The sequence below is a fragment of the Megascapheus bottae genome, chromosome 15, assembly GCF_031878675.1.
Source record: "Megascapheus bottae isolate mThoBot1 chromosome 15, mThoBot2.hap1, whole genome shotgun sequence".
NCBI classification, from domain to species: Eukaryota; Metazoa; Chordata; class Mammalia; order Rodentia; family Geomyidae; genus Megascapheus; species Megascapheus bottae.
In genome coordinates, this window is record NC_143523.1 from 26,616,525 (window position 1) to 26,625,889 (window position 9,365).

Genomic DNA, 9,365 nt, shown 5'->3' on the forward strand with positions numbered 1-9,365 from the left:
TTCGTTCTCTTCTTGCGGAGACAACTGTGAGCTTGCGAAGGCGAGCTTTAAAACTGCTTCTTGCTAATGTGCCTGTGAGCTGTTGATACATAAGTGACCAGTCAGCTATACACACTTAAATCTCACTTTCAAGTGGACTTTGTCCCAATGATAGTGATAAGATACTTTTTACCTTTGTTGTCTTTTATTTGAGGACTCACCCTGAAGGTTGTATGGTTTAATTGCACTGGGATGAAGTTCAGTTATATAAAGCTTTTCTTTAAGTTGTTAAAATGTCCCCATTGTGCTTGAAAACTTAAAGGAAAAATATGGTATTAACTCTAAGGAAAATTTGGTATTAAAAGATTATTCAGGGGCCGGGAGTTTTGCCTAGTGGTTAAAGTGCTTGCCTAGCATGCACGAACACCCGGGTTCAATTCCTCGGTACCTCATGCATAGAAAAAAGCCAGAAGTGGTGCTGTGGCTCAAGTGGTAGAGCTCTAGTCTTGAGAAAGCCCAAGGACAGTGCCCAGGCCCTGTGTTCAAGGCCCAGGACTGGCAAAATTTTAAAAAAAGATTATTCAGAATTCTGGTTTCTCAGCTTTATAATCATTTAGCCACTTATGATTTCTCAGGATAATAAGTATTTTTATAACAAGCATATAAAAATACTGCAATGCTCTCCTCCAACTGTGTATTTTCACAGAGACTAACTTCAAGCTCACAAATCATTTCTTCTGGTTTATCTACACTACCATTGCCTGCTTTACCATTTTTTTAAGTGGACAGTATATTTAGAAAGCCAAATAACCTAGGGATATTAAAGGTCATTTCCTTAAGATCCTCAGGCTTAAAATTCTTTCACACTACAAATGATATATCATATTTATAAACAGAAGGAAGAAGTAGCACAAAAAGAGACCATTACTAGCAATTTAGGGGAAAGAATAAAAGCCCATTATCATCTATAGTTAACAGCCATAAAATCCTGTGACTTATGGAAGTAGGGGAAAGGGTAGGAAAATCATTTCAACTTAGGGAGACTCGTTTTTAAGTCTATACAACAATGAGGTAGTGGTCTCCAGAATTCTTTCTCTATGAGCATGGAACAAGCAGAGTGAGAAAAGATTCAATGCCTGGTGTAGAATATGCAATACGTTCTGTTTTCTTTCTTTAGCTATAATATCGTCATCAGTTTCAGAAAGACTAATGATATTAAACCAAGACTCAAAGCTGGAAAAGAGAAATTATTACAGTTAACCAATTGCATAAACTCAATTATAATACCATGAAACATGGTTTCTAATTCCGTAACTTATTATGAAGTATATGGATAATTACCAAATCCTCAAATGCCATTTTTAATGCAGTGATAAAGAATACACGTCTGGTGATTAGATCAAGTAGTAGAGAATTTACCTAGCAAGAATAAAGCCTTGATCAACTCCAGTACAACTAAAGAAAACATACATTCAAACAAAAAAGATGTAAATGATTGTTTCAATTCAATAATCAAAACTTGTCATCTTAAAGAGGACTTTTTAAGTTAAAATATATTAGTATGACCCTATAATAGTAAAGACATCAAATAAAAAATTAGTTGCAGATTTTCCTCTCCTTTGTGGTGCTGGGATGGAACCCAAGACATCAAGCTAGCTAGACAAGTGCTATACCACAATGCTATAACCTCAGGCTGAAACCAAGTGTTATATGAAACATTCTGAACAAGTATTGAAATGACAACTATTGCTGAACCAAGAATATAGTCAATCCTTATAAATGAAGGAAAATATATCCTACTACATGCTGGAAACTGGTGGCTCAAGCATATAATTAGAGCTACTAGAAGGCTAAAATCTGAGGATAGCTAGTTCAAAGTCAGCCTGGGCAGAAAAGTCCGGGAGACTCTTATTTCCAAGTAACTACCAGAAAATCAGAAGTAGAGCTGTGACTCAAAGTGGTAGAGTGCTGGTCTTGACCAAAATAGCTAAGGGACAGGACCAGTCCCTGAATTCAAGCCCCACCACCAAAAAGGAAGGAGGCAGGGAGGGAAGGAAGGAAGGAAGGAAGGAAGGAAGGAAGGAAGGAAGGAAGGAAGGAAGGAAGGAAGGAAAGGGGGAGAGAGGGAGAAAAGAGAAAAGAAAAGAAATTTTACCCACTACAACAATAAAAAAAAATTGTGATTCTAGCGATCAATCCAAAACTTTGAGTATATTAAGCAAGCACTCTATTATGGAGCTACAACTCTAGCACTCTAATTGCTGAGACAGGACATAGTAACTAGAAGATAGGTATGATTGATTCACTGGTACCTGTCTTTCTTACTATTGTTAATAGGAAAAATGGTATTATTTCAGTATATTGATTTGTAAAAGATTTATTTTTCTGGAAATATAGCAAACTGAATTATCTGAATAATGTCTTATTTTTAAACACATATCTACAACTATTAGATAAACTATAAAACATCCTTTGTGAAAGAAAAGAGAAAAATTAAGGAAGGAAGAACTTGAAAACAAACTAGCAAGATGGCTAATATTTATGCTGTCATTTAAACAGGAGCCTCAGAACTGCACTATTGTCATCCTCTAAAATTAAAATCCTTAAAATAGTAAATAAGGCTCAGTGAAAGAAAAATCTAAAAAATTCTAGCCATTGGTAAATGGAATTGACAGGGAAGCCTATTTCTTTTTTTCTTTCTTTTTCTTTTTCCTTCCTTTCTTCCTTCCTTGCTTGCTTCCTTTTCTTTTCTTTTCTTTTCTTTTTTTTTTTTTTGGTAGGTCCTGGCTTGAACTCAGGGCTAGAGTGCTGTCCCTGAGGTTTTTTGCTCACGTGATTTACCACTTGAACAATGGCTCCACTTCTGGCTTCTTAGTGGTTACATAGAGATCGGAGCCTTAGGGACTTTCCTGCCTGCTAGCTTTGAACAATGATCTTAGATCCAAGACTTTTGAATAGATAGGATTACAGGTGTGCACCACTGGGCTTCTGGCTCCTTAACTATTTCAGTGTGGGCTGCATAGGGAGAAGAACTTGAGATGAGTCTTCTTGTAGAAAATACTGTTCCTAAAAAAGCACTTATAGTATGATCCTATGTGTAAATTATACATGTATATTATTAGGGGCAGTTCTTTATTATCAAAGTAAAAATCTCATATACATATTTTTGTCTTATCTCCAAACACATATTTTTCTATGAAGAGTACATATTACTTTTACTGTGGAAAAAAATGACTGATGGGGCTGGGAATTTTGCTTAGTGGTAGAATGCTTGCCTAGCATGCCAGAAGACCCAGGTTCAATTTCTCGGTACCACATACATAGAAAAAAGGCCAGAAGTGGTGCTGCAGCTCATGTGGTAGAGCCCTAGCCTTGAGAAAAACCCAAAGACAGTGCTCAGGCCCTGAGCCCACACCCAGGACTGGCAAAAAAAATTACTATGCATTTACTGCCAAACAACTGATCCAAGAATGCTACAAAACACATTGCAAAGTTATGACCTATAGTTAGATTTTATGTTGCCTTTATTACATGTTAGTTTCTTCATTTATGCAAGTAAGAAAAATAAAAGGCATGTCACTTATCAGGGATATCACATGGTCAAAGTAAAGGAAAAACAAAGCAATAAAGCACTAATTTCTCATATGTATAATAAATTCGACAGTGAGGGAGAAAGGTCAACTTTCTAGCTGCATTATCACATAAGCATTACAAAGTACATACCCATAACATTAATAAAAAAGAAATGTTACAGCACTATAAGATAATCTAGCTATAACTTATGTTAAAATATTCTATTCTTTTCTGAACAAAGCAGAATTAGATTGGAAAAGTCCATATACTCAAACTATATTTCACGAACACATCTGTCATATATTCACAGGTTAGGTCTATGTCTGGCTGATTAAAAAATGTAACAAGTTAAAATGTAGAAATACCGATGTCTTGTCATATACTAATGGTTTATAATCAGCATTTGATAAAGATTATCATACATGGTCAATACAAGTATTATAGCTTAATTCCTGAGCCAGGAAACTTTCTTTACTGAAGGTTGATTCACTAACTAAAGAGGCACTGGAGCATGGAGAGGAAAAATGAGAAGTTTCCCTAATAATGTGAAAGAAGTGGGCTATGTCCCCTGTGGAAAAGAAGCTACAGTTGACAATATGGACATCTCCAGGCAGCTTGCCTTTCCTCAGTGAGGAATGAAGCAGAGCTGGTACAAAGGTGGCACATGAATCAACCCACTGGCTATTGGGCCAGTGTCAATATCCTTTAACCACAAACCAGGTCTCATTAAAACTACCAGCACAACTATGTTCATTGCAACATTGTTTACCATAGCCAAGATATGGAATCAACCCACATGCCCTTCAGTGAAAGAATGAGAGAGGTCTCACTGTTCAAAAAGAAATGTACTAATTACCTGTCATATAACTGCAACCCGTCTCTACATCATCTTTTTATATAGAAATTTTCTAAGTTAAAATAAGAAAAGAGTGATGACTATTCTGTTCTTCTTTTTTATAGGACAGTAAATGAAGTAAATGATAAGATGCATAGTGGTGATTAAAAGTGTTTCATAATCAGAAACCCAGAGAGACTTCTAAATTTAATTTTTTATCTTAAATATCCTTATTGATTCTCCTTGCTGTTCTTAGCCACAGACAAATGTCCTAGAAGAATGAAAAGGTCTAATTAATAATTCATGAGATTAACAAATATTTATTCTGTAAAACTCTTATGTTATCAAATAGGGATATAGCACTGAAGTAATGAAAATTACTGAAATTACAATCTCAAAACTGATTGTCTTTGGTCTGGAGTTTGCCTAGTGGTAGAGTGCCTATCTACCATGCACGAAGACCCAGCTTCGATTCTTCAATATCACAGACATAAATAAAGCCCAAAGTGGTGCTGTGGCTCAAGTGGTAGAGCTCTTGCCTTGAGAAAGCCCAAAGGACAGTGATCAGTCCCTGAGTTCAAGTCCCAGGATTGGGAAAAAAATTAAATTGATTGTCCTAGCCAGGTGCTAGTGGGTCGCACCAGGGTTTTCAGCTTCTTGCTAAGATCTAAGAATCTTGGTTTGAAGCTAGCCAGGGCAGAAAACCAGATTCTTACATAAGGAACAGACAAAAGTATTGTTCCAATCAGTTGACCATTTTTGGAGAAAAGTTTGGAAATCAATAGCATAACACCAGCTAGCTATTCTTGTAAAAAATATTAAATATCAATCACAAACTCCTAGATGATAGGTTTAAAAAAATCCAGCTCATGCCTGGAATCCTAGTGAATTGAAAGCTGAAAGCTGAAGTTCATGGCTCAAAGTCAGCCTGGGCAGGAAAGTTCATAGAAGTCTTATCTCCAATTGACCATCTGAAAGACATAAATGGGGCTATAGCTCAAAGTGATAAAGTGACTTTAAGCACAAAAGCTCAGAGATAGCAGCCCGGTGCAGTGGCTCATGCCTATAATCCTAGCTACTCAGGAGGCTGAGATCTGAGGATCTCAGTTCAAAGCCAGCCCAGGTAATACAAATCCAAGGAGACTCTTATCTCCAACTAGTCACTAGAAAACGGGAAGTGGGGTTGTGGCTCAGGGCAGGGTGGTAGCCTTGAGCTGAAGAACTCAGGGACAGTGCCCAGGCCATTCCCCACCCCCCACCCCCAAAAAAAACTCGGGGATAGCACCTACGCCTTGAGTTCAGACCACATAAAACCTAAAATTAAAAAAAAAGAGCAAGAAAATGTGGGATACAAGAAGCAAATCCCAGAAAATTGAATAGAATTACGCACTTCATCTGAAAGCATTCTTACTCTAAGCACTATGATTCCCTACCTCAAATGATACTGAGCTTACAGTCTAGTCTATTTATTTATTTATTTATTTATTTAATTTTTTGATTGCTGTGGAGCTTGAGCCTGGGCCTGGGTGCTGCCACTGAGCTCTTCAGCTCAAGACTAACACTCCACCACTTGAGCCACAGTGCCACTTCTGTTTTTCTGGTGGTTAATTAAAAATAAGAAATGGAAAGACTTAGAAAAGATCATATTAAGTGAAGTAAGCCAGACTCAAAGGAACTTAGGCTCAATGGTTTCCCATTTGTCATAATCGGTAGAAACCTTGGGCTCTACTAGCAGAGATCTGCAATAGAGCAAAACCTTGATACATAAGGCCATATAGTATGAAGCTAATTGAAAGGACCTCCAGGATATTGAAACAAAAGCCATATAACGAATGATTGTTGTCCTTAATGTACTATGTTATCTCTCATCTCCTTTGCTGTCCCTTGGGTATCTCATATTATTACAGTACCTCACTTTGTTATCTGATATATTGAATTTATTTGTACTTGGTTATTTGAAATTTGATAGGGAAGGGGGGAAAACCAAGACGGGGGGGGAGGGTAAAGGGTACCAAGACATGTGAAAGGGTATCAATGTATGTGAATTAATGCACCTTCTATATGGCAAATATCATGTAACCCTTTTACTAATTACAATAAAAAATAAATTAAAAAATAAGAGTCTCATGGACTGTTGTGACTGGGCTGGTTTGAATCTTGATCCTCAGATCTCAGCCTCCTGAGTAGCCAAGATTATAGGCATGAGCCACTGACGCCCGGCTTACTCTAGAGCTTTTATAATGCTTCCTGCTAATACATCCGTGAGTTGCTGATAAATAAGTGATCAGTCAGCTATGTCAGCACTTAAATCTCACTTTCAATAATAGAAATAATATTCTTTACCTTTATTCTCTTTTAAGGACTTACCTTGTAGGTTGTGTGGTTTATTGTATAGGGTTGAAGCTCAGTTATGTAAAGTGAAAAAAATTGATAGTGCCAGATCATGCTTGAATACTCTAAAGAAAATAATTTCATTTGATATTATACATTTATTCAGAATTTCTGGTTTCTCAGCTTATTGACCATCTGGTCACATATGATCTCTCAGGAAAATCAATATTTTATAACTTGCATATAAAAATATTGTAATTCTTTCCTCCAACTGTGTATTTTCCAATAGACTATCTGCAAGCTCATGAATCATTTCTTCTGGCTAATCTATACTACTATTAATGCCTCTACCAAGTTTTTAAGTTGACAGTACATTTGTCACGGCAAAGATTTCTGTCTCATTTTTTTTGCTTCCATCTCTTTGCTCTGTTTATGTATTAGAGTTTTGAATCATTTCTCCACATGTTCTTGAAATTTGTTGAGTTTTGTTCATACAGATATTTCCATTTTCTATCTTTTAGCCATACTACACAGATTACTATCTGGTCAGTTTGGGGAACCTTATTTTTTGACTGTTACATGCTGCATAGCTTTCTGAAAAGTCTTGATGTTGAAAAATCATCTGGGAATTCAAAGATCGAGTGGTTTCTTTCCAGTCTTCATAATAAGGCTTTGTTTGAATTTGTCTCTCAAAAAAATTCTAAGCAGACTGCTCATTTTGTCACAGCCTATAGACACTTAACTTCCCTTATTGCAAATCTAGCTAGCATTCATATCAATACTGTATTGTCTCAGATTGTGCACTAAAGGATAATCCAAGCCCAGCTTTGTCCCAAGTATAGTGAATGAACAAGGAGAGTCTCTTGAGAAGATAGTCAATGCCCACTAGCCTCTCTATGATAAATGAGATAGGCCCAGATGCCTCCTCTACAGTCACTAGCCTGTGATCCAGCACTACAGTATCCTGCCTGACTCTAGGTAGAACCTTCATGGTTGTACAAGCTCCAGGTTCCTATACCATAGCTGTAGCAACCTGTACCATCAGGCTATTGAGTTGCCTTCTGGTTAGATGGACTTGTTGCCTAAGACCTCAGCAATCAACATAGGTAATGCTGGCTGGAAAGATGTTCAGTGGGTTGTGTCCACTGCCTGCCATCAAGACTATTACAGATATGTAGAAGCATGCTTGGGAGTAAGAGTCACTGGGATCCGCCTAGTATTAGGTTTCATGTGCTTAGCATCAACTTCCAGCATACAGTGCAGGGCAAATGTGAACTTGCTTCAGGCTGTGCTGCTCCATGCTGGGAAAGTGTTGGTAAAGGTAATCCTTTGGCTTCTTAGGCTGATACAAAGCTGCCTCATTCCAGAATCTCATAGTTCTAGGGCTTGCATTGTCATAGGAATGCACTGAGGTTTCTACTCTGTCTGGCAGTGATTCGGGCCAAGATGCAAATTGATCCAGTGGAGTGTGACAGGTCTGTCCCTGCTGCTAAGGCAAAGCAAGAGCTCTGTAAGTACTGGCTGGTGAGAGCTGTCCTGACAAGAGTAGAAGAATCAGAGATAGTGCCATGGACATCAAGGCAGATGCTAAGCCAGATCTTGCTGGAACCTCAGAGCCACTGAGAACCTCACAGTCCTTCAGGTAGGCAATGAAGGTCTGTTCCATCCGTGTGCAGATTCCTGCATGGTACTACTAGAACAGGAAGACAGATTTCTCTATGAGCTCTGAACTGCATATAGGGCCACTGATTTCTGCCTTTTGCAGATCTGACATTGAACTGTGATTGCTTTCATGTCTTGTTCCCCAGCTCTCATGCTTGCTCTCATTCTTTGCCACCTGAGGTTAAAGAATGAAGGCAGTTTCTGCCACCTACTTAACACAGTACTAGGGGCTTAATCCGCCAGTGCTGGGATAATGACAGAAGTCTGCTTGTCAGTGGGTTTCACCACGGTGCAGCCTGATATTAGGTTTCAAGTCTAAAGTCTGTACTTAATTCTTTCTCCCTTCTCTTGGGACTGGAGGAGTGACTTTTCACTAAACTAAAAGTAGGCATTCTCACCTGGTTTCCTTTGTTCTTATGAAGGTTATTTGCTATTTGAATAACTGTTCATCTTACTGTAACTTGGGGGAACAACCAATGGAACTTAATCACCATCATACTCTGCTTCCTGAAATACTCTCATTCTCTTCATGTTTCTGGTATCAGAAACATTTGTGCCTGTGTGTGTACCAGTCCTGAGTCTTGAACTGAGAGCCTGCCTGGGTGCTGTCCTGTACCACTTGAACAACAGTTCTATTTCTGGTTTGTAGGTGGTTAGAGATGAGTTTCTGGACTTTTCTGCCTGTGCTGGCTTTCAATCATGATTGTCAGATCTCAACAAGTAGCTAGGATTACAGGCTTGAGCCACCAGTGTCCTAGTAGTAATGGCCTTTTAAAATTATGACATGAGTAAAATGTGTCTCTTCTCTTTTGCTCTTTATTGGACTATCCAGAGATTTCTTGATGCTTAATTCATACCATTAACTTTTGGTGTTTTATATTATTTGATTTGATTCCCATCACACACACACACACACACACACACATATATATATATATATATAATCATTGATTTCAAACCTTAGCTTTTTTTTGCTACTGTTTAC